Raw genomic sequence first — 23,500 nt, 5'->3', positions numbered from 1 at the left:
CCTTTATTATGAGCATTATTTTACCTTTTACGGCTGGCATCATGCAAAGCGTAAAATAATACTGAAAGCAGTCATACGTTAATATATCGTTCATGCGAGAATAATTTGTTTCGGTAAGGAAATAACGCAATTTTTTTATTAATACCGTGACCATGTTGCATACTATGAACTAATTTTATTGATTAAATGAATAACATTAATATTGTGTAGGAAGGAACTACGTGTTAAGGACATTTATAACCATTAGAAAGCAAGGGAATAGAGAATTAAATGAATATTGAAATTGAAAATATCTGCTGGACATATTTTTAACACCAATTAAGCATTTCTTCTTCCAGAGAAAATGTTAAATTTAAAGTATATCTGCAGAAAATAGTTGCATTGCAGATCGCACTTCATCTTATAGTAGTATGCAAGTTTGATTTAGAACACAAAATTAGTATGCTTCGGTCAAGAGCTTAACTTGAGATATAATAAATATATTATTAATAATTTAGAGGCGAAATTTTGTATTTTAACTAAATTGTTATCATTGGTGAATACGTGTCTTGATTGAAGAAACAGTTTATATACTTAAATATTTGTGAAGTACAAGAATAGATGAGTTCTGTGGTTTTAAATATTAACTCGGATCTTTTGTGCACTAAATTAACGTAATAAATGTGGAAATCAGATCCTCTATGGCGTAGAGAGCATATATTCTTAAGCTAAAGTAATTTTAAATTTATTAAAAGTTGCTTTAGCTATATTCATAAAAAGAGAATTTCACCTTTCGTCGGCTTTCGCTAGGATGTAAATTAGTGAACATGATTCTTAAGTACGGTAAGCGAGACCTTTTGGCAGTGACCGCTGACCTTCACCAGTTTTCTCCCAGCTTTACTTGAATCGGCTTTAACCTTTTATTAACCGGCTTTAATCCGTGTTTTTCTCGCCTGATTAGAGGGTCTAAGCCAAAGCTTTCAGCTGGGCCTTACCGTGTAAATTTCATACTTAAATTACTTAAGTTTTGACTTTTATGTTCTGCTAAGTCTCGCAAGATGCTGTAACTTTGCCTGTTAATTACAAGAGCTATGTAAGGAGTTATATTGCTATAAAAAGTGTTATTTTAAATTTTCTTCTAAGTTTGGAATTATTTTCACTGCAGACTAAGACGGGGCGCTTGACTGTATAACCGGAGGTACATTTTTGATTTGAAATATTACATAGATTCCGTACAAGATCAGTTCTAAATATGAAAATCGATTGAAGTAATACGATCTTTTCTAGTAAATCACACTAAAGTCTTGAAATAAATCTTTATTATAGTAGCATTCCTAAAAAAATATTTATCAAAGCCTCAGATAAAACGCGGAAGGCACATTAGTGGCACAGACTGCAAGACTCTAAATTTTGATAGTTGGACCCGGATTCATATCCAAGATAATGAGCTGACTGCATGCGGTTTCTGTGGTTTTCTCTATGGAACGTAAAAACGAACATGTTTTTAGAAAATCTTTCCGGAAAAGTATCGTCCCCTTAGACAGAATGCTATCATCAATATGTATTCGCCAATTGATGTAACTATAATATTTAAATAATTTTATATTCAAACAAGAAATGACAGGGGGTACTAAACTAATATCCGTTATCCGCGAGACGGCCTACTGATAGCAGGAAGAGTAAGACTAATGAGCATTGGTGTTTCCAATATTTATGGTTTTCCCATTAATTGTGGAAATATCAGTCAATTTTTTTTAGAAAATCTTCAAGTCCTTCACAAAGGTATTTTCGCTCATTGACAGATTACTTCCGAATATTTTGATATTATCAATTATATAATTATAAAATTTCCAGTCGTGTTTTCCTTAGATAAGATAGGTTTTGCCGTAGTGGCGTCTTTGTTTAAGATTTTAATGAGCAAATGCTTTTCAGATTTATGCATTTTCAAAGCTATCTCGAAAAATTTAACAAAAAATTGCATCTTTTTTATAGATACTATTTTTTTTCTTTAACGATGTTTTGCAAAAAGAAATTTACATCAGGCTTTTAAAAAAGTGTGGTTTCAACTGTGTTAGATAAGAATAAACAACCGAATAAGAAAGAACTAACTTTTTTCTTAAACTATGTAAACTCAAAATTTTCGTAGCACAAAATCTTCCTAAAAAGTGAGCTAGTTGTATAATGCGACTATGCTAGTGATTTATTGCCTCATGCATTTACGTTAGTTAAGTGATAATAGTTTTAGCCTCTTAGGAAAACTGTCTTCATTTTACTAGTGTGTTGACATCAAAAGATCATTGATTTTAAGCACAGGTACAAGGAACCAAATAAAATCTTATATTTTGGCAAAGAAGCGCTTACTTATCTTCAGGTTTCAGAACCTGCAATTTTTTCTAATAAAAAAAGCTAAACGTGTACATTGTATTTGAGTACAGATAATTTACTGGAATTTTCGTGAAGTTACACCCATACACTAGAGGCGCTGGCTGGGCTGGTGAGGGGTAGAGTAGGAATTCCTCATCCGAGAACGCCGCATAGCGACCCTTCTTGGCAGTTGGCGCCAGATCCTAGCGCTGCCTCACGGAGATCGATCCAACTGCAGAGCACCTGAAGAGAAGCACGCTCTTCTTTCAATGGCGACCAAATGACACAGACACCCGACTGCCGGATATGCGGCACATGCTGTGAGGTGAGTACTTTTCTCCTCTCATTTCTCCAATCTCTGAACTGTCCAACTCTTCGAGTGGGTTCGAGAAAGGAGGAAGGGGTTCTTGGCTGTCACAATTCCAGCGTGGAACGTGCGCGTCAGACAGATATGCAGGACAAGTGCTAAGAGAAGGATGTAAACTAAATTACGCGAAGGGCGATCGATTATAAATCCCACAAAATCCGTGATCACCGAGATGAGATGAAGCTGATTTTATCGCCTTCCAAAAAGTCAAATCTCTGCCACTCAAATAATCAATCACAAACTTCAGATTTTCTCGACAGATCGCTATATAGAGATGCACGGAATATCAAAGACTGGTTGATATTTAACCAAGACAATCTCCTTTATATTCGCCAATTCTTCTCAAATGTTTATCTTAAAAGCAGTTGCTTATAGAGAAAAGCAATAGTTTGTTTTAAAAAACGACTGAGGGAAAAAAGTAAGCGATATTTAAAAAAAATATCTATACTTATTTCAAATATCGTTTTCATCTCAGAGATAAAGATCAAAAGATTCGATGCTGCAACGCCCCCTCAATTTAGGTAAATAATTTATTATTCGATAGAGGAAAATGCTGTGATTGCTTTTCTAAATCGGAAGGGACAATTTGACAATGAAGTGTCGTTACCTTAAACTTAACTCTGTGCCGAAATTCAAAAACCTTTAACAGATTTTGAACATAAAACAGTGTTATTTATTAAAAAACAACAACCGAAATTCATCAATCATGTATGAAACATTTGTAAGAATTTAAATTCCTTGTTTGATCTTTTACTGGACCTACAATATCAACATATCTGTCATACTATCTGCAAGTGATATTTACTTTGCTGAGTTCTTATTTATACGTAGAATAAAAGTTATAAAATTTTAGAATTATGTAAAATCAGTATTTGTTAACATTAATTATTATTTTTCCAACTGAATTAAACTAACGCATTTAAAAAACTCAGAAGAATAACGATAGGCAATATATTAGAAATACATTATTATGCTAAAGACAGCATCTGACATTGGCAATATTATCACATCAAAATTATAATTTCTTGCAGTTAAACAGCTCATCAAACGTGCGAATAGAAAATTTTGTAATATAAAATACCATCATTCTCAAAAATAATAAAAGAAATTAAAATTTATTGCTTATTAGTTAATGTAGACAGACACAAGTAACAAATATTTGTCATTACAAAGAACCATTTTCGTCTGAAATGCAATATTATTATCAATGAGATACATGGGTAAACTGAATTATAATATACTTATTCTATTATAAAGTTTGGAGTAAATAATACAATGCGACAATACTTAAATATATCCCGTAATTCGTATAATTATAATCGTTTTATCATTAACAATGCTTCTCTGATATTAAGCTGCTATTATATTTAACAAGCTAGAAATATGCTTCACTACATACTTTTTAAAACTGCAAATTTCTAGTAAGTACTATAGAATAATGTCATATAATTAATAGTTTATGAATATCTAAAATTTGCAATATTTTTTTTACAGTGACCCTTCTTTCTTTAAAGAATTAGAAATAATTAAATCATAATAAACTAAAATTGTCTTATTCCTTCTTTTCTCGTTTGGTTGTTAAAATTTTATATTATGTTTATTATTCCTTTGTTTTAAATCAAGTTGTTTATATGACAACAAGGGATTTTTGTTATGAAAACAATTAATTATTCAGATTACCATTTTATTATCATTGACCATGTTTACAAATTCACGGAAATTTATAACAGTTTTACTATATTATACTAATTTACATCAGCATAGTTATAGAATATAATAATCTACATTATTACGTTTAATAAACTTTCTGATAACTCTATATTTTTCTTTAATGCATTATTATGATTATTGAAATTCGCGTTTCTTCATCATGTTTCAGGTTACTAAGTTGCGTGATTTTAGCAAATAATTTTCTTAAAATCTAAGAGGAATTATTAAATTTCATTGTAAAGTTTCGTGGTGAATCCTTGCATTACTAGAGCTCGGGTAATTGTATAAAATTCGTTGCTTTAATCTCATACGTTTCTAACTTAATAAATTAATTTTTAAAAAATTATATTTTATATATTTATTTATTGCGCATTTACTTAAATTCAGCACTGTATTTTTCCTGTTCTTTAACTAAAATGGCTGTGTTATAGAGCTTATAAAAATCATTCATGAATTAATAAGCTCTTTGCACAGATATAAGCTAATAAATTTTAAGTAAAAATTATCGAGTTGAAGAAAAATAAATCATTTAACACCACGAAATGTATTGCTAAACTCTTTTTAACAAATGTGAATTAATTGCATTCAAATTTCAAATATTAACTAGCTGAGAAAACCTAAGCAGTAACTAAAAATGTAAAATTGTAACTTATACCACTAATAGCAGACTATAATTATAACTATTATCTATAGGTCATTGTTAATTATGCATCAATTAAGTTAATTATGTAAGTATTAATACTTACATATCAAGTAATTAACACATTACAGTTTCAGAGAAAGAAAGTATGCTCAATATTCCACTGTTATATTGTGGCTCGATATATCACTGTGTCGGATATCATCGAGTATTGTATGCACATAACGTAGTTTCGGAGTAATGTGTTTAGTAACCGAGTAATAATTTTTAAGTACGCATTAAACAAACAATGTACGTCTACAGCTTGCAAATCATGTGATTTTCGTTTGCATTACATATAAGATTAAGCAATTGCACATGTAATTTTTGTGTAATATATATTATATTTATGGCCTTTTTATTTTGTTTACTTTTTATTTACAGCAAAAATAAAAATTATTTTTAAAATTAAATATATATACATGCGTAAGTTGTGTTATATTATACAAATATTCCATCTTTTTAATTTTTAAATCCTTAACTTTGAATTATAATGTAAGTGTCTGTATAAAAAGGATATAATTTATAATTTTAAGCAATCTTAGCCGTCCCTCTTTGCAGTGCTATAGCGGAGCAGCACTGCATTTCTTATTTAGCGTAAGCAGAATTAAATGAAAAATGTAAATAATTATTTCTTAGAGATAAAGAGATTTATATTTTCGTGATGCTAATGAGCAAAGGAATTGAAACGTAGAAAGTACTTTTTTAATAAATTAATTTCTTTTTAACTTCTGTCATTGGTTGCCCATATTCAGGCAAACACATATGAGGAACATTATAAATAATTACTTCTTAGTCAAGTGATGCTGTATACTGTTAAGTTCTGGTACCAGTGGTGATCGAATGGTTTTTACTTGATGGAAAAGACACCAGGCATTAAATAAAATGAATGGATAAGAATTTAATTCTTAAAAGAAGAAATAGAATTACATTTTTAGAAGTACTAAAAGAAAAGAAGTACTTATAAAGAAAGGAATAAGGAAAGAAAATTATTTATTATTTTTGAAATTACTTCTTATATATATACGTCGTCTATATTATACATATATCTATAACATAAGTCTTAGGAAACTACATATATAAAAGTAGTAACTGCGGGTGAGTGGTAGGCGGAAGTGAAGATACAGAAAAGGGCGTGGCCACCGCCATCTTGGAAGCACGTGACAACCGGATATGACGTCGCTATCTTGGATTTTTCCGGAAGTGATGTATTCGTGTTTGAAGAACATCATGCATGATAGTTTTTATTTTTTGGTGCAACGACAATATTTTTTCAAAGTTTTATTTTGTGGCAATTCTGATTTTTTCTTTTTTGGGGGCACTGACCTCTTGAACAATGTCCTTGGGATGACATCAATTTTAATTAATTTTCCTTTCTTAATTTATGTCATTATCTTTAATGACATACATTACAAAAGTGTGTAGCTATGTGTCATTATCTTTAATTCTTTAATCTGTCATTATCTGTATGTGATACTATTATTTATTTTAATAACAACGCGTTTTTCATGAAATTTAAAAAGCTGGATTTGAAATTGCCACCTTTCGCATAGGAGACGCGCCCGATACCACAAAGCTACGGAATTGTTCCTTCAACCATGTTATTTGACCTTATTTGAGTAACGAAAACAATCATGATGTTAATAAGCTGAAGGACTGTACATGCGGAAGCCTTTTCCAACGTGTCCGATCCATTTCACACCTTTGTGCATCCGGCGATGACGAACAATCATATTTTTAAAGCCCATTCACCATCTCGCTAACAAAATGCTTTTTATTTCAACCAGTCAGGATGTTTGGTTCTTGAAACTGGACATAGATTTATTTTAGCTTCCTAAACCCTTAATTTAAATTTATTATTTGCCGTTTTAAAAGTATATGTTTCCTTTTCACTCTTACAAAACCGAACTTATTAATTTTTTTTTCCACGTTTATACTTTTTGCAAGAGTAAATCTTACTTTTAAAATTCACAAATTAATATTTATTCCTACAAAAGTAAATTTATTTTTTACATTTCTTTTCACTTTTTTTGCTTCCTTGTACGAAGTAAAAAGGAAGTATTGTAATCGCGCAAAATTTCTGGTATCATATTTAAACGAAAATATCCATTTTGAACGCTATCGAATGCAATGTAACGATGTTTTTTCGTCACATCTGTACGCAAGGACAGAATAAAGGACTCCTTTCCCTCTAAAAAATTATAAAACTAATTTTAAATGAATTCTGAAGAGAAATTTTCTTCGCGTCTGTGCGTACGTACGTATGTACGTATCTCGCATAACTCAAAAACAAGTAGCCCGAGAACGTTGAAATTTTATATATAGGATTGCTATAGCATGTAGATGTGCACCTCGTATTTTAGTTGCAATCGGCCGCACCAAAAGTATATAAATATATGTATATATATATATATATATCCACTCTGTTACTCGGCTCAGTGATCTTAGTTTGTTTAGTCTTATATGCTTTTAAATTATACATTTCTTGCTTTTACAATGATTGAATTATGTTGTTCTTATCTTCCGCTTAAGGTTTTTATGCCTTTAGTAAATCTGCGTGCAATATTTGTAGAATTATCAACAATTTTAAAGTTGTTTAAGTGCAGCTAAGCCCCTAATTATTTTTACTGTAGTAGCCATGTTTGTTTACATTTGAAACTTAGCAGAATAGTGGATTTGTTGCCAATCTAGAGAAACTAAGTTTCGCAACAACAAAGATAACGCCTTTTTTTATTATTGCGAATCAAATCATGCTTAATCCGTTCTGGAATTTATTTGAGAAAATAAGTGTTTAAGATTTAACACTTAATTTTATTAACATTTTAACAGAGCCTGTTAATGTTCTATTTCTATTTCTCCAAAGTAAACTTATTTCGCTCTGTAGGCCTTCATGAATAATAAAACCGGTCAGCTTAAAACCGGTTTAAACAAATACATATGATGTTCATTTTATATAGTTTAGTTGGAATACTACAGTTTTTACTTTTTATGCTAGTAACACTTAGTGAAAGATGCTCAGAACTTTCTCTTCTAATGGATTGGAGTAACTACTAAACTTCTGAAACTTTACACAAAACTTCCTAGCTCTTTTATTCATTTTACTTTTATCCGAAAGGTTTGCCAAACTATGCCTATACAAAACATCACGAATTCTATTTTGCATAGCTTACTTTTTTTTTCACAAACTGCATCTAGCAAATGTAGATTTTATAATTTCTACATTCCATTTACACATTTTTCGTTATATTTAACTTTTATCCTGCTTTTAAAGTAAATTCATGTCACATTTCAAATTCCTTTTTTCCCTTTAAAATATTTTTGGTATGTGTCTCAGCTAAACTCTGTGGATATGCCCATGTATTTGTTTAAGAAGACGTTATGTGGTGAAAATTTATCATTCCTGAATTATAAGATTTGATTTAGCTGAAGTAGATCTTTAAATAAAGAAACTCAGTTAAGTTTGCTTTCAGTTTTGGAAAAAAGGAATTAGAATTGTAGCATGAATTTCCTCTAAAAGAAGGATAAAAGTTAAATATAAGGAAAAATTTATAAATAGAAAGTATACATTTGCCAGATATAATTTGTGAATCCTTTGAAGAGTAAGGTGTGTCAAAGGGAATTCGTCACGTTTTGCAGAGACATAATTTGGTGAACCTTTGGAATAAAAGTAAGATGTGTAAAAGAGAATGCAGAAAGTTTTGTGCAAAGTTTCTAAAGTTTAGTACAATCATTAGTAATTACTCCAATGCATTAGAAGAGACAGTTCTGACTATCTTCTATTAAGAGTTAGTTGCATAAAATGTAAGAATAGTATCTAATTAACTTATATTGAATAAACATCGTGCGTATTGGTTTAAGTCGATTTTAAGTCACAGAAAATGTTATGCATGAAGGCCTGCGGAGTGAAATGATATGCATGAAAATTCCAGTTTCAATTTTGTAGACTGAGTAAGTTTAATTTTGAAGAAATCGAAATTTAACGTTAATACGTATTTAAAACGATGTGAAAAGTTAAGCGTCAAATAGAATTGTAGAAAAAATTTATAAAAGTATAAAAAGTTTATGTCATCCCAGACACGTGGTTAAAGAGGTCGTTGCCACTAAAAAGGAAAAAAATCATCGATGCCGCAAAAGAAAGCTTTTAAAAAAGTATTGTATTTGCCGCAAAAAAAGCAAAATTACCGATCCTGACGTCATTCAAACACGTGTACGTTACTTCCGGAAAATTCCACACGGACATCATATCCTGATGCTATGTAATTCCAGTATGTCGTAGGCTACGGCGCTTTTCTGTGACGTCACTTACGCCTACCGGTTACACGCTCCTGCTATTTATGATGTCATTTTTCTTAAAAGTTTGAATTCATTCAATCCGTGCAATTATCTACGACTAAAAGCTTAATTTTACAAGAAAATATAAAGAACAGATAACAGCTGAAAATTTCGAGATGTTAAAAAAAAAGGGGGGAGGAATTTTAGAAAGCATATGTGTTACACGAGTTTTAAGTAAATAAATGCGTATATACAGGTTGGTGATGTGATTTTTCTTTATGTTTATATACATAATTAGGATCATAGATATTTATTTTTATTGTATGTTTTCACGCCTGCATTTTAAAATTTTTTAATATGTTCATTGTGTTTTACTTACATAATTTGTTAATAAAGAAACTGATTTTGAAATTCGTCTTCGAATACGTATGCAGCGTATTGTTTATGGTCCTGTGAAAATTATCCATAAAGCTTCTTCAGTTAGTCAACTAGATTTCCTTGAAACCTTTCCTATACAGAAAAATGTATCATCTTTAGTTAATTACATTAATTCTGATACAGTCCTTCCTAATGCTTTTAGAATTGTAATATCGTTTCTCGGCCCATTGCTTCTATTCATCATTCATTTTATGTTTGATGCATTTTTTTTCCCTCTTGGATGGTGCTTAATTAACACCACAAAATTTAACGATTGATTCTCGGAAGTCAAATGCAGGGAAGATAAAAAGCCTTTGGCTGCATGTCTCAATTTGATGAGTGCATTACGGGTTACAGGTTCCCAGTTTTGAAATTCCCCTTTGACCGCGTCTTATCTACAAATTCATCCAGATGTACTTGTCCCGCGAAATCATTCTTATGCTCAGTTCCTTCCTACAGAATACGACATTTGCAGTCAAGCAAGGAGACGTAAGAACTATCAACACTGGAATACCCCAGGGTTCGATCTTAGGACCGATATTCTATATTACGTACATTATGACTTCCAAGACTTTATGGCAGACCACAATGCCTTACTTGCCTTCTAAACAGACGGCACTGCTATCCTGGTTGAAACCTGCAGACCAAACCATGCTTTAGCTAAGCTCCAAAGATCCCAGAAATAGAGCATTGGTATGCCAAATGGAACACTAGTACACAGGCTGAGAAATCACAAATGTTGCTTATCAGAAAATTCCGCGCTGGGGACCAAATCAGTAGCAAAATCACTGTTTTCGGCAACAAGTCCTTAAGGTAAACCACGCAAATTACCTAGGAGTCACTTCAAATCATTCTTTCACTTGGACTTCTTATATTAGAAGTGTTCGCAGCAAGGCATTGGGAATCACTATATGATTATACCTACTTCTAAAAGATTAGCTTCTACCTTTAAACCGGGAAAGGCAAATTTACATATCGGTCATTAGATAAATCTTGGCATATGCGCATATGCATCGCCAACTTGGGCAAACGCCAGCAAAAAAGACATTCTGACTCTCCAGAGGCTACGGAACAAGATCCTAAGGATAATAACAGGAGCCGCCTACTACGTAAGAAACAAAAGTATCTACGCATATCTGAAAATTGAGCAGATTGCGGATTATCTTAAACAAACTAATCAAAAGTTCTATAAAAATGCCTCATATAATAATTCTGCGGAGCATACAAAAGTTCTAGGCTACGAGATCTTAGATGAAAATAAGAACATCAGGCCCTTTGCAGCATTCTACTTAAAAAATGCAAAATCACAGCCGCAAGATATCACTTGAGTCGACAGCCATTCACCAAACTGTATTTCATACTTTTCATACTCAGCGGCCAAATTTCATCAGCGGCCATTTGATGGACTATTATGTCTCAACGACCACTGATGTCAGCAAATTTAAAGTGCATTTAAGTTCCTTATCAAATTGATAGGTCACTTGGATTTCTTTTACTGTGTCTTGAACACCATGGTCTTTGAATTTGAAATTTCAGCGAAACTGTATATATTTTGTGCATTATTTTGCTTTACAGCATGTGCATTAACTAATATTGTGCATAGTTTATTGAACTCACTTATGAAATTATAGCACTATTGACGTTTCGTGATCATAAAAAAGCTTTGGATTTGACACAGACTTTGATAACCAGTTTTCTGGTGACCGGAAAAATACCAACGGGAAAAACGCTCACAGGAATAATGCTCACAGGTATAAATGCTCACAGGAAACAAGCCCACACAGAAATATGCCCACACAGAAAAAAAGCTCACATGGAAAAATGCTCACTTAGAAATATGCTCACACGGAGAAAGCTCACATAGATATATGCTCACATGGAAATAAGCCCACTGATAAATAAAATACGTAGAAATATCCTTACATTAATCAATCAATAAATTAATCGATCTAAATATCGCACACCTACTTAATTTTTAAAAGAAAAATTATTTAAATTACGAAAACATCTATGGTATATATATATATATATATGTATGTATGTATATGTATATAAAACAGTATAACTTATGTGTAGATTCAGTTGCTATATAAGATTAACAAATGGACTGTTTTGAATTAGGAAACGGAGAGGAGGAAGGAATAAAAATGAAACAGAATATACAGCGAAAAGTTATAACAATTTTAATTGTTAAAAAAATAAAATAATAGTAAATATAAGTTACACATTTTATAATATAAACATTTAGTAGAATAGCAAATATAAATAATTATTTTATTTAAATTACGTAAAATACCTTATTATATATAAATCATAAATATATATTTCAAAAGTTATAAATACATAAAATTACTGAATATTAGCTAATATGCGTAAATATCTAATTTTATCATCGATTTCATCATAGTTTCTTACATGATTCGCGATTACTAAATGTAAGTTTTCATATTTTCTTTTCTTTAACTTCAGTACACCCTGTATTTACAATAGCTAATAATAAATATAGGGTAAATGTTTTTTCAGTCCTTCAAATAAAAACCACATACTGGGATGGCTACGATTAAATAATGAATTTAGTATCTTATGAAAGCTTTCGTAGCGATTTATGGTTTTAGGAGATTTTTCTGAGGCTGCTTCATAATGATTCCACGCTTCGATTGGAAACTGTGGTCTTCTAGAACTTTTTTGGTTCCAAACTTAAAGAACTACATTCAAACAATTCCTATAGATACACATCAAAAGTATGCAAAAATAGAGTTAAAAAAATTAACTATTGGCAGTTACAAGAATAAAAATGTCGTACAGGGGCAGAGGTATAAAATATTACAGTACATGCAAAATTTTACTATAGCTTTCATTCTTTTATATACAGCCTCTGAAAAGGTTAATGTGAGCATTTGTCCAAAATTTTTTTCAAATGATTAAATAATTTTTCTTTTAAAAATTAAGTAGGTGTGCGATGTTTAGATCGATTAATTATTGATTGATTAATGTAAGGATATTTCTACGTATTTTATTTATCAGTGTTTTATTTATTTTATTTATTTCCATGTGAGCTCTTTTCTGTGTGAGCATATTTCTGTGTGGGTATATTTCCCGTGGGCTTTTTTCCTGGAACAGAGTTTTCTGTACTCTCACCCAGCAGTGAGATATTAAAGGCAAAGTGCCTCGCGTACCAACTCATTTGTTCTCATCTTTTAAGGTGACACAGTTGTGAAGAACCTTTAAGAGTAAGGCTTCTATTGGGATTCATTGATTGATCTGGTAAGATCAGGGTAATTCCCTGCTGTACACCAGAATGAGACACCAAAGCATTTGAAATTATTCTGCTGAAAGCTAAAACAACTCACAGAATATCAAGACACCCATTTTTGCCACAGGCGTTTTCCATTTATGCCAAAAATTTGGCCACACGCAACACTTATAATTTTATTCTGCAAGATGTACGAACTGCTCTCAAGACCCTAGCAGTGACAAATTCCTACTAAAGAAAGATAGGACCATCAACTGCCTATATTGCCGGGAAATGCATATCAGTAGTTTTAGGGGATCTCTTGAATACATGAAGAGCGTACCCTGAAAACTAGAAAAAAATTGACTGAAATATCCAGATGACTAAAATGAAAACTTTTCAGTACTGAGTAAAACTGAAGAAGAGGACAAGATCGAATCACAGGAAGTATAGCGACATGCTTAAGAACCGTGTATGGTGGTGGCATGATGGTAAAAGCATGATGGTGAATATTCGTAACTTAACGCTAACTTTATGGATATTACGAATGAAATCATGACACTGTTAAAAAGTTTTAAAAAAGCAAAGTCACGAATATATAAGAAATACATTGAGCATGTCCATGCTCAATATATTCGCCAGATTTGCTCCCGTTTGCTAGTATTTTTAATCATATTAGTGCAAGCTTAACACCGAGATAAAGGCCTCTATCTGTTTTATATCTCATCCCTAGAATATGCCACCGAGTTTTCCCACATAAGGTTTCTGATTTCTTGGATTATTTGAAAGTGCTAGTAACAGCGCTAAATTTTTAGTGCTCAAGCTAGAATAATATAAGTATCCAAGTATTACATTTTGAAGAATTATTTTGCTCCTGAAAAAAGGAAGCTACTTGGAATATGTAGGGACCTACTTGGAATATTCTACTTGGAATATGTAGAAGAACAATTATTTAGAAGAAAGAAGTAACTTTGTAATGTTGCGCGCTTCCAACCTGCACGCAACAATAGTGGTGACTGCTAAGAACTGGAAAGTAGACAAAGTCTTGAGAAGGGTTTAAATCCCTTTTTATTCAACTTTAGAAATTACAAATGCGTACTCTTGACGCTCACAAACTACGCCAACCCGGGGGTAAAATAAAAATAAGAAACTAAGAAAAGAATAGTAACAAGTGACTAACTACGAGGCTCTCTAAACGTAACTAACCTCACCGCGTTCTAAAATACCGCTGATAATTCAGCAAACTTCTGAATATTACGTTGAAAGATTAAAAATCTGCCGAGGCAAGCACACAGGCCGAAACGCGTGGTTCTTCAATTTCTAACTAGCCACCTCCACGCTCGTGAAGCAAGAAAGCACACTTCCGAACTCGTTTCCCTTCTATTTAACTTAGATTACTTCCGCTGACAATTTGAATCCTTGCGCGTTCTACTAAAATTTACATACTCTGGCATTGGCAATTCCAGGGGAAAGTAAGGCTTGACAGGAAAGATAGTTTAAACTTAAAATAAATGTTAGTTAAAATAAATATAAACCCTACAACTTTATTAGAAGTTTAAAAGAAGAATTAACGCCTTATATTCTTAACGAAGGAAAAGGAAGTAATATTTATGTATGCAAAGAGTATCTTTTATCTTTTTAAATCAGAATGATATCAACTGTTGTGAACTAATAAAATAAAATCTTTACAATTTCTGAAAAAAAGTAAAATTTAGCTCATAGAGAATTTCAGTTTCAGAAACTCCGACATTTGATGATGAAATGATAAATAAAATGATACACATATAAAAAGAAAAAATATATAATATTTGAATAAAATTAGTCAAAAGTGTTGACAGAGAGGCTTACAACTTGAACGCTTCTACAAAATTTCAACACCATATTTCGATTTTATTTTGATACAGATAGCGAATACAGAAGTAGAATAAGATTTGCGCCACAGAAGTAGAATTAGAAATTTTGCAATCGGTGTATTATAAAATATTTTTTAGCAAGGTGTAATGTGTAAATCACGGTTTTGTGGTGTAAATTAACTTTTTTTTTCGAAAAGTAATTTTGTTTTTAATATACAGGTAAAATAACTTTATACGCGGTTCATTTTTTATAGTAATGAGTAGCGAAACACTTCTTTATAATTCCGAAGATAAACAACAACAAAAAAAAAAAAAACTTATGCCTTCCATTTAGTTCGCAACAACATTTATTATTTTCGTTTGTAACAAATAAGACTCTACCGCTACCTGAAACAAAAATACTATATCTTCGAGCTGTTTCAAATCATTTATAATTATGAAAAACCTATTGTAGATAAGATCATGTAATCCCTATTATGAGAAACTGAATTGCAAGTGAGTAAATTTCAATTAGTTAACAATCTGACACATTTTTTAGAAGCAAGACTATGAAAACTTAACGATCGAAAAACAGTTTTTGTTATTTAAACTTTATATTAAGTAAAAAATTATTAACCTAATAACGCTGTGCTTGCTTACATTAACTAGAAGATAGAAATTTTTAAAAGCAAAATAATGATAGATTATCAAAAAATGAATGCAAAAACAAACCATTCTAATAGGTGCCTTTTATCGGCAATCGAATATTACACTTATTATACAATATTTATAACTAACCAAGCTTGGTGTTCACCCACACGCTTAGATCGCAGCCTTGGTTACGCAGGGTGACAACAAAGCCAGACTACGTCTCTCTGCAGAAAATTATCGATCCTACCAAAACACTCACTGTAAATTTTTTATAACTTTTCATTTCACTCTGTTTAAGGATATTATTACCAAGCGGTGAGAGTTACTTGTATTGTGGGGATGGACACCATTTAATAGTTGGTACAATAAGATAGGAAAGTTAAACATATAGAATATTTTCCCCAGGAAATTACATGATCTTTAGAAAAATTGTAAGCGAATTTTTTAAAAAAAAATCGTGATTTGAAATTAACTGAGTCTTTAAAATAATAATTTAAATACGTCTTTTGAATACAATTCCAGGTACCATGTTACTGGAATGGATTCGAGCAAACTGAGTATCAGTATTATACAATATTTTGTTCCTAACTTCACCCACATCTCGCCAAAACGCGAGCATACACTGTTTTGCTACTTTCATTTACATGCATTTTCTAGGTTGCTTCCCGATTATTATACTGTGTTAAAAGAGAGGAATACGTATTTCTTGATATACGCATGAAAGAATTATTACGTAAGAAATTATTACTTCATTATTCTCAAAATGAAACTAGTATCAAACCTTTACAAGCATTTTACTTGGAGCAAGAGTTTGCCTATTTGTGGTTTCCTACGTGATATTGATGATATATCGAAATTTATGAATGAAAGACCAACATAAAACGCCCAAATGAATTATAAATTTATTCGGATTTTTTGATAATGAATTGAGACAATTACTGTCATTGAATAAAATTTTTATGAAGTTTATATTAACTCGGGAACCAAGAGACTGTATGACATCTAACCATAACAGATTAACTATTGGAAATAATACAAAAGCAACTAAAACCAAACCAAAATCTTTTTGAATTACCGTGTAGATGTACAGGGAAATACATTACACCTCAAAGGCTGTGCTAATGCTTATAGGAATTAGAAAGGAAGTTAATCGCTAAATTTATGCACTGTACTTATAAAAATTTAACACTTTCGTATTTTGACCAAAAGAACGGCTAATAAAACTATAGCATCTCATTTGTAACTGCAATTAAAATAAATTTAATAATTTGCTACTACAGGCGCGATGTTATATCTTCTGTTTTGCTCCTTATTAATTCTACTGATAAGTGAGTGCAAAACCAAAATCATTCGAAAACTCTTTTTGCATTATACTATGTCCTATCTACATTATCTGCGCAGTTCCACACCAGTTTATAGTAAAAATACTTCCACAAAAACATTCAGACACACGAAACTTCACACAAGGAAACTAGTCCGCATTTATTCAAATATGGAAATTAAACAAAAGAAATCATTCTTAAATTAAGTAAAACAGAAAATTCTGCAAAACGTTTTGCAATTTTGCCCAATTTTAAGCTTTGTAATGGCGTACTTTTTCTTCTAATTTGAAAAAATATTTGTTTAAAATATTCACACATGGTGAGCCGTAATATCATGCAATTAAATCAATAAAGAAAATAATATAATGTTCAATATAGTTAAAACAACTGTGTTACTTTATTTTATTACATCCGAAAGTTAGTAAATATTTCCTTTTGTCTTTATACTGAAAGAAAATAACGCAAATTCAAAATTTTATATCCTCTTTTCTATATTTGTGTCACCTGAAATCAAACAATATTTCTTATAGGATTTAAAATATTTAACCTCATTTATAGTCACATACTTTAAGGTAGTAAACTTCAGTGAAGAACAAAATCATCTGTAGGAAAGCTCAGCGCATTTACACATTTAATTTTAGGAATTTCATAAGGGATGGAAAGAAAACAGTTGTTTGTTTTAACTAAAATACTTGCAGCTGTAAACATCATTCCAAATGTAATGTTTTTATTAGTTAGGGACTACGTGGGCTATTTATCGTTACATGGGCAGTATCCCTTTTGCAATAATACACTTACAGTTTCTTCGTTCGTTTCTTTTGTAAGCATACTGAAGCATTATGAATAAAAATAATTCCTGAATTAATACATCAACCTCTTTGTTTGGAGAACGTCATTCGAACTGTCGTAACACCACATATCCCAGACACAAGCCGCGTTAGTTACTAATGGTCACGAAACGGCATGACATGATTCTTTCCAAATCTGATGTGATGTTGCCTACTCTCATGCAAGAACTAATAATTTGAGAAACAATTTCAACCTATTTTATGCAGGGACATTCAGAATCATTGACTGGATTTCAAATGGCTTTAATAGGAAAATTCACGAAATGACAAGTAGATAAAAATTTAAAGGAAAACTGTTCAAGATTCTGTGTGATTTCTTCGTATGGGACATGAATCACATTGAGATGATAATCACACTCTCGTTATATTTCTCTGGGATATGCTTTGATACCATCTTCACAAAACAACAATATAGTTTCATATGTTATGTAGGCATGTTAGCAAATTAGCACAATTCCATTGCGTCTCGACAAAAGATCCAGACAACAGTCATGATGTTTTTTTACATCAAGAAGGACTGATAGCGCTGATCGACAGGCGAAGAGTTTCCCTGTCGGCTTCGGAACTAGATGCATTGGAACGTCGTAGAAGTATTGGAACGTCGACGAGCTGGTGATGCGTTGAAGATTTGAGAAGCTGGGAATGTTGGCATGATATACCTCGGGTTTCGATTGACTAAGCTAGCCGGGTTTGAGCTTAAGATTAAAAGTGAACTTTATGATGTCATTTTCAGCTCTGTAGAAATGTAGATGAAATGAAGTTTTCTCACACACCTTAACGGATCCTATTGCATATTACTGGTGCTGGTTTGAATCCCAGGGAAAATATAAAAATTTGAAGTTTTCTATCGCTCTTCTAGCGGGAGTAATATCGGTCGCCCGTTGTGGCGTATTTTGGGCGGAATTCCCGATGACGTGACGGCTAAATTATTGGTGGGTTTAACAATTTTCGACGAATGCTTAGCGAGCAAGTATTCAGCCATTATATTAAAAAAAAAGAAGAAATTACAACTGATGGAAGCTTCTCGAGCTTTTTCTTTCTCTAGTCAACTTCTGCTTCTTGACTTTGAACAGATCTTTTAAGAAGAGGTATTGCATTTTTTGATGATCCAGTTACAATGGTACCCAGTGAGATTGGATGCACTGCATTCTCAAACGGTTACAGCCGAAAACATCGCGCCAAAAACATCGCGGACGAAAACGTCGCGGAGAAAACAACGCAAGGCAAAAACGTCGTGCTACAAAACATCGTGGGAGAAAACATCGCAAAGAGAAAACATCGTGGTACAAAACATCGTCGTCGAAAATAAAGCGGTTCAAAAACTTCGCAGTTTAAAAATATCGTCGTCGAAAATATCGTGGTAAAAAATAAATTGTCTACAAATCATCGCATGTGTGTGTGTGTGTAATTATGGCAAAGCCTCGAGTGCTATCTGCCTAAGGGGAGGGATGCCTTCGTGGAGGACGTTCTAAGGGAAACTGGCTCGTATACACGTTACACATGGGGAAAACCACGAAAACACCCATGCAGCCAGCCCGTTCGCGGGATTCGAACCTCGGACCGAACTACCAGTGTTCAGCGACTTTACCGCTATGCCGCTGGTGGGCTCCAAATCATCGCATGACGATGACATGGCAGACATGCTTTTTTCAGGTTTTAATGACTGTAAATGGATATTTCCATTATGATTTGTGAGCGCAAGATGTGAAGAAGGATAATTTTTACTTTCTCACTTTTTTATAAACTAATAAATTTTTGCTGAGAAAATAAGCATAGAAAATTAAGCATAGAAAATTAATGCAACTTATAGCACTTAATAGAATTTTAAACCGACATAGTTAACTAAAAAGGCCATTAATAAATCATTTTTTATAAAGTTTTCACTGGTAATTTTCATGAAAAGTATAATCTATAAGTTGCATTTAATTTTCTATGCTTAAGTTTCCTTCTTACTTTTTTAAGCAAAAATTTATTAATTAATAAAAAATGTGAAAGTAAAAATTATCCTTCTTCACATCTTGCGCTCACAAATCATTATGGGAATATCCATTTACAATTATTAAAACCTGAAAAAGGCATGTCTGCGATGTTATCGTCATGCGATGATTTGTAAACTATTTTTTGCCACGATATTTTCGACGACGATGTTTTTAAACTGCGAAGTTTTTGAACCGCTTTATTTTCGACGACGATGTTTTGTACCACGATGTTTAAGAACTGCGATGTTTTCTCTTTGCGATGTTTTCTCCCACGATGTTTTGTAGCATGACGTTTTTCCTTGCGTTGTTTTCTCCGCGACGTTTTCGTCCGCGATGTTTTTGCCGCGATGTTATCGGCGGACACCTTCTCAAACACTCTCAATTCATTTTTCTTGATAAGTTCGCTTCAATAGTTTAAAAAATTTAGCAATAATTTCGTTATGCTTTTAGTATGCAGGCTGAAATAATTGTTCATTGCAAAAGTGTGGGATAGAAACATATTTAATGTTCTAATTTTCGTTAATTTAATTAATAATTCTAATTTAATTAATTTTCATTAATCGTGAATCATATTTTTACATCATAAAAGTAAAAAATACTTTTCGAATCTCTTCTGTAAACACATTAAGATTCTAATGTAAGTCTCTGTAAAAGGGAAGTGGTGTTCTGCTAACTTTCCCAAAACAATTATCTGTACTCATAATACCTTATTTACTTCATCGTAGTAAGCGTAGTATTTCAATAATACAATACACATTAAAATTAATTTTATTTATTTATCTTTAAGTTTATTTACGTTTTACTTACTGCAATAGTCCGATGAGAAGTTTGCAAATGCTTGCGTGCTATATGTTGATATATGTTTTAACCTTTTATGACAGAAATCAATTTAATTCCTGTTAACTGATAAAATGTAATATTGTATTCATGAGTTTCATGCACTGATGCATGCGCGCAACTTTAAAATTTTTTTCCCCATTACATTCGAAAGAGACATATTGTTTTCGCTTGATATAAAATCTTATCCTAACAAAATTAAGTCCATGAACTCGATCATGCCTAAAATCTAACAGATGAAAAGTTAAGAATCTAGAAACAATTCTTGAGAAACAGTGCAAAACAGTAATACCTCATTTTTTTCCCGCGCAACTCGCTCATGGTAGATACTTTGAGTGTTGGCACACAGTAAAACTATGATATTTAATTTATCTTTAAGGCTTTATCAATTTATTATTCATTAAACCTAAGTGATTTAAAATGTTTAAACGCACTTCTCAATAATGTAAATATTTATTTAATTTCGTTATTATGTAACTAATTGATATAAACTGAAACCATTTAAAATATATCCAACTCAAATTTCATTCTCCTTTGCAACTATGCTATAATAAATAAAAAAATCTGATGTGTACACCACATGACTTCCTTGTACGGAATATTAAATTATAGGCATTTTTTCTTGCATTTCGTTTAAACTTATTGGATTTAATTAAATCTACTTCGCCGACAGCGCATAAACCACAATAGAATAAATGCATTCTTTAAAATTCACTCTATTCGTTTACCATAGCGACACTCTGGCGCTAGGTTCACTTAACAGTATTATATTTCGTTCATATTATAACTCAGAATGCACAAAATTTATATCATTTAAAGAATAGAATTATCTAATCGTTGCCACAGGTTCTATTCAAATACTATAATAAAGCTAGAACGATGTATAAAAGAAATTAAGCAAACAAAACAAAAAAGAAACAGTTCCTCACAGACGATTGAGTATTTCTCATTCAATTAATTCAGTTCTCACTTCGCGCGAAGGCAAAAATACATAAAAACTCAAAATATCTGTATTAAAAATTACTAATTATTAAAAATTAAATTACTAATTATTAAAAATTAAGTAAATCTTAAACACTTATTTCTTCGAAAAATTTCCAGAAAGGATTAAGCATGATTTAAATCGCAATAATAAATGAAGACGTTTATCTTTGTTGTTGCGAAGCTACATTTCTCTAGATTGGCAACAAATTCACTACTCTGCTGTTTCAAATGTAAACACGCAATGGCCGCCATAAAAAAAAATTATTAGGCTTAGCGGCACTTAAACAACTTTTAAATTAAGACACACTAACGCGCCGAAAAAATACCAATTCAGAAGTCAAACAACAAAAATCAGCCTGTGTGTGTGTGGGGGGGAAGAAATGAAAATATAACGCTGATTTTTGTTGTTTGACTTCTGAATTGAAACTTTTAAATTGTTGATAATTCTAAAAATATTGCATACAGATTTACTAAAGACATAAAAACCTTAACGAGAAGATAAGAACAACATAATTCAATCATTTTTAAAGCAAAAAATGTACAATTTACAAACATATAGGAGTAAAGAAACTGAGATCATTGAGCCGGGTAACAGAGTGGATATATTTATAAATACTTTTGGTGCGGCCGATTGCAACCAAAATACGAGGTGCACATCTACATGTTATAATAGTCCTATATACAAAATTTCAACGTTCTGAGGTTAATCGTTTTTGAGTTATGCGAGATACATACGTACATACGTTCGTACAGACGCCACGAAAAATTCTCTACAGAATTCATTTTAAAGCAGTTTTATAATTTTTTTGGAGGAAAAGAGTCTTTTAATCTGTCCTTACGTACAGATATCAGGCAAAACCATCATTAAATTGCATTCGAAAGCGGTCAAAATGGATATTTTCGTTGAAATATGCTGCCTGAAACTTTTCGCGATTACACTACTTCCTTTTTACTTTGTAGAAGGAAGTAAAAAAGGTTTGTTTAATTATGGCAAAGTATGTGAGGGTTTCTGCCTAAAAAAAATAATGCCTTTCTGGAGCCTTTCTAAGAGAAACTGGCTCTTATCTATGCTTCGCATTCGATAAACCATGGAAATGCCCAAACAGCCATCATCCCGTTTCCTGAGATTTGAGCCCAGATCAAACTGCCGCAGTTTATTGACTTTACTGCTAGGCTGCTGATGAACTTATAGAAGATGTTTCGAATACAATTATTACAAAAGCATTATTATAAATATGGAGTGATTTCTAAATTTTTTTATGGTTTTCATGTTTTAATATTTAATTTTTTAAAATTTACTGTTAAACTCTTTTTTAAGGTTTTCGACAATAATTCAAAGACGTTATAAAGTATTTCTCCCGCTTTCCTAGCGCGCCTTCATGGTGTAGTGGTTCTGCACGCTGGGCCGGTATTCCAGAGGTCCGGGGGTGGATTACCGGCGAAGACGTTGCTAATTTTTCATCTTGCCTGCCTCTAAAAAATACCTAATGTCTCTACAGTGGCGCCCGAACTAAAAGGGATGATTTTGGATGAGGATTATCCACACCCAGCATTTGGCAACTGGGTCCGCTAAAATCCCCAGCCGTCCTTCAAAAAGGGGAGTATATAAGGTATTTCTCCCGCTTTCCTGGCGTGCCTTCGTGGTGTATCGATTCTACACACTGGGCCGATATTCCAGAGATCCGTGGTTCGATTCCTGGCAAGGGCGTTGCTAATTTTTCATTTTGCCTGCCTGTAAAAAATACCTAATGTCTCTACAATGTCAAATTGGAATTTTCATATTTTATTTATTTATTTATGTTTTTAATTTTTAATATTTGTGAACTGAGTAAATTTTCTGGTAGTTTTCATGATTGTTGAAATCATTACGAATGTTTAAAGTATATTTATTGAAAAATTCTATTTTTATGAGCGACATTGCATAAGTCAAATACGCGTAATTTAAGAATCAACATAGTTATATGCTTACACGATATAATCCATTTTACAGAGATGCTGCAGAGAAAGCTTGGCAGTTCGATCCATAT

At 32.0% G+C, this 23,500-nt stretch overlaps 1 protein-coding gene across 2 annotated transcripts in view; it reads left to right on the top strand.

Annotated features, from left to right (window-relative positions):
* Nucleotides 1-2,515: 2,515 nt before the first annotated feature.
* LOC118192929 (glutamate-gated chloride channel-like) overlaps nt 2,516-23,500 on the top strand; it is a 197,440-nt gene continuing 176,455 nt past the window's right edge. The window contains exon 1 of one of the 2 annotated variants that reach the window (XM_035363944.2): nt 2,516-2,668. The gene's annotated coding sequence lies outside the window, so the exon portion shown is untranslated. The remainder of the gene's footprint in view (nt 2,669-23,500) is intronic. The other variant, XM_085817373.1, reaches the window with a different exon arrangement.

Source organism: Stegodyphus dumicola, chromosome 5 (genome assembly GCF_044657685.1).
Source record: "Stegodyphus dumicola isolate Sdum_Otavi_A_Nest chromosome 5, ASM4465768v1".
NCBI classification, from domain to species: Eukaryota; Metazoa; Arthropoda; class Arachnida; order Araneae; family Eresidae; genus Stegodyphus; species Stegodyphus dumicola.
Note: the sequence above shows the minus strand (reverse complement) of the source record. Positions and strands in the feature narration are given on the sequence as shown.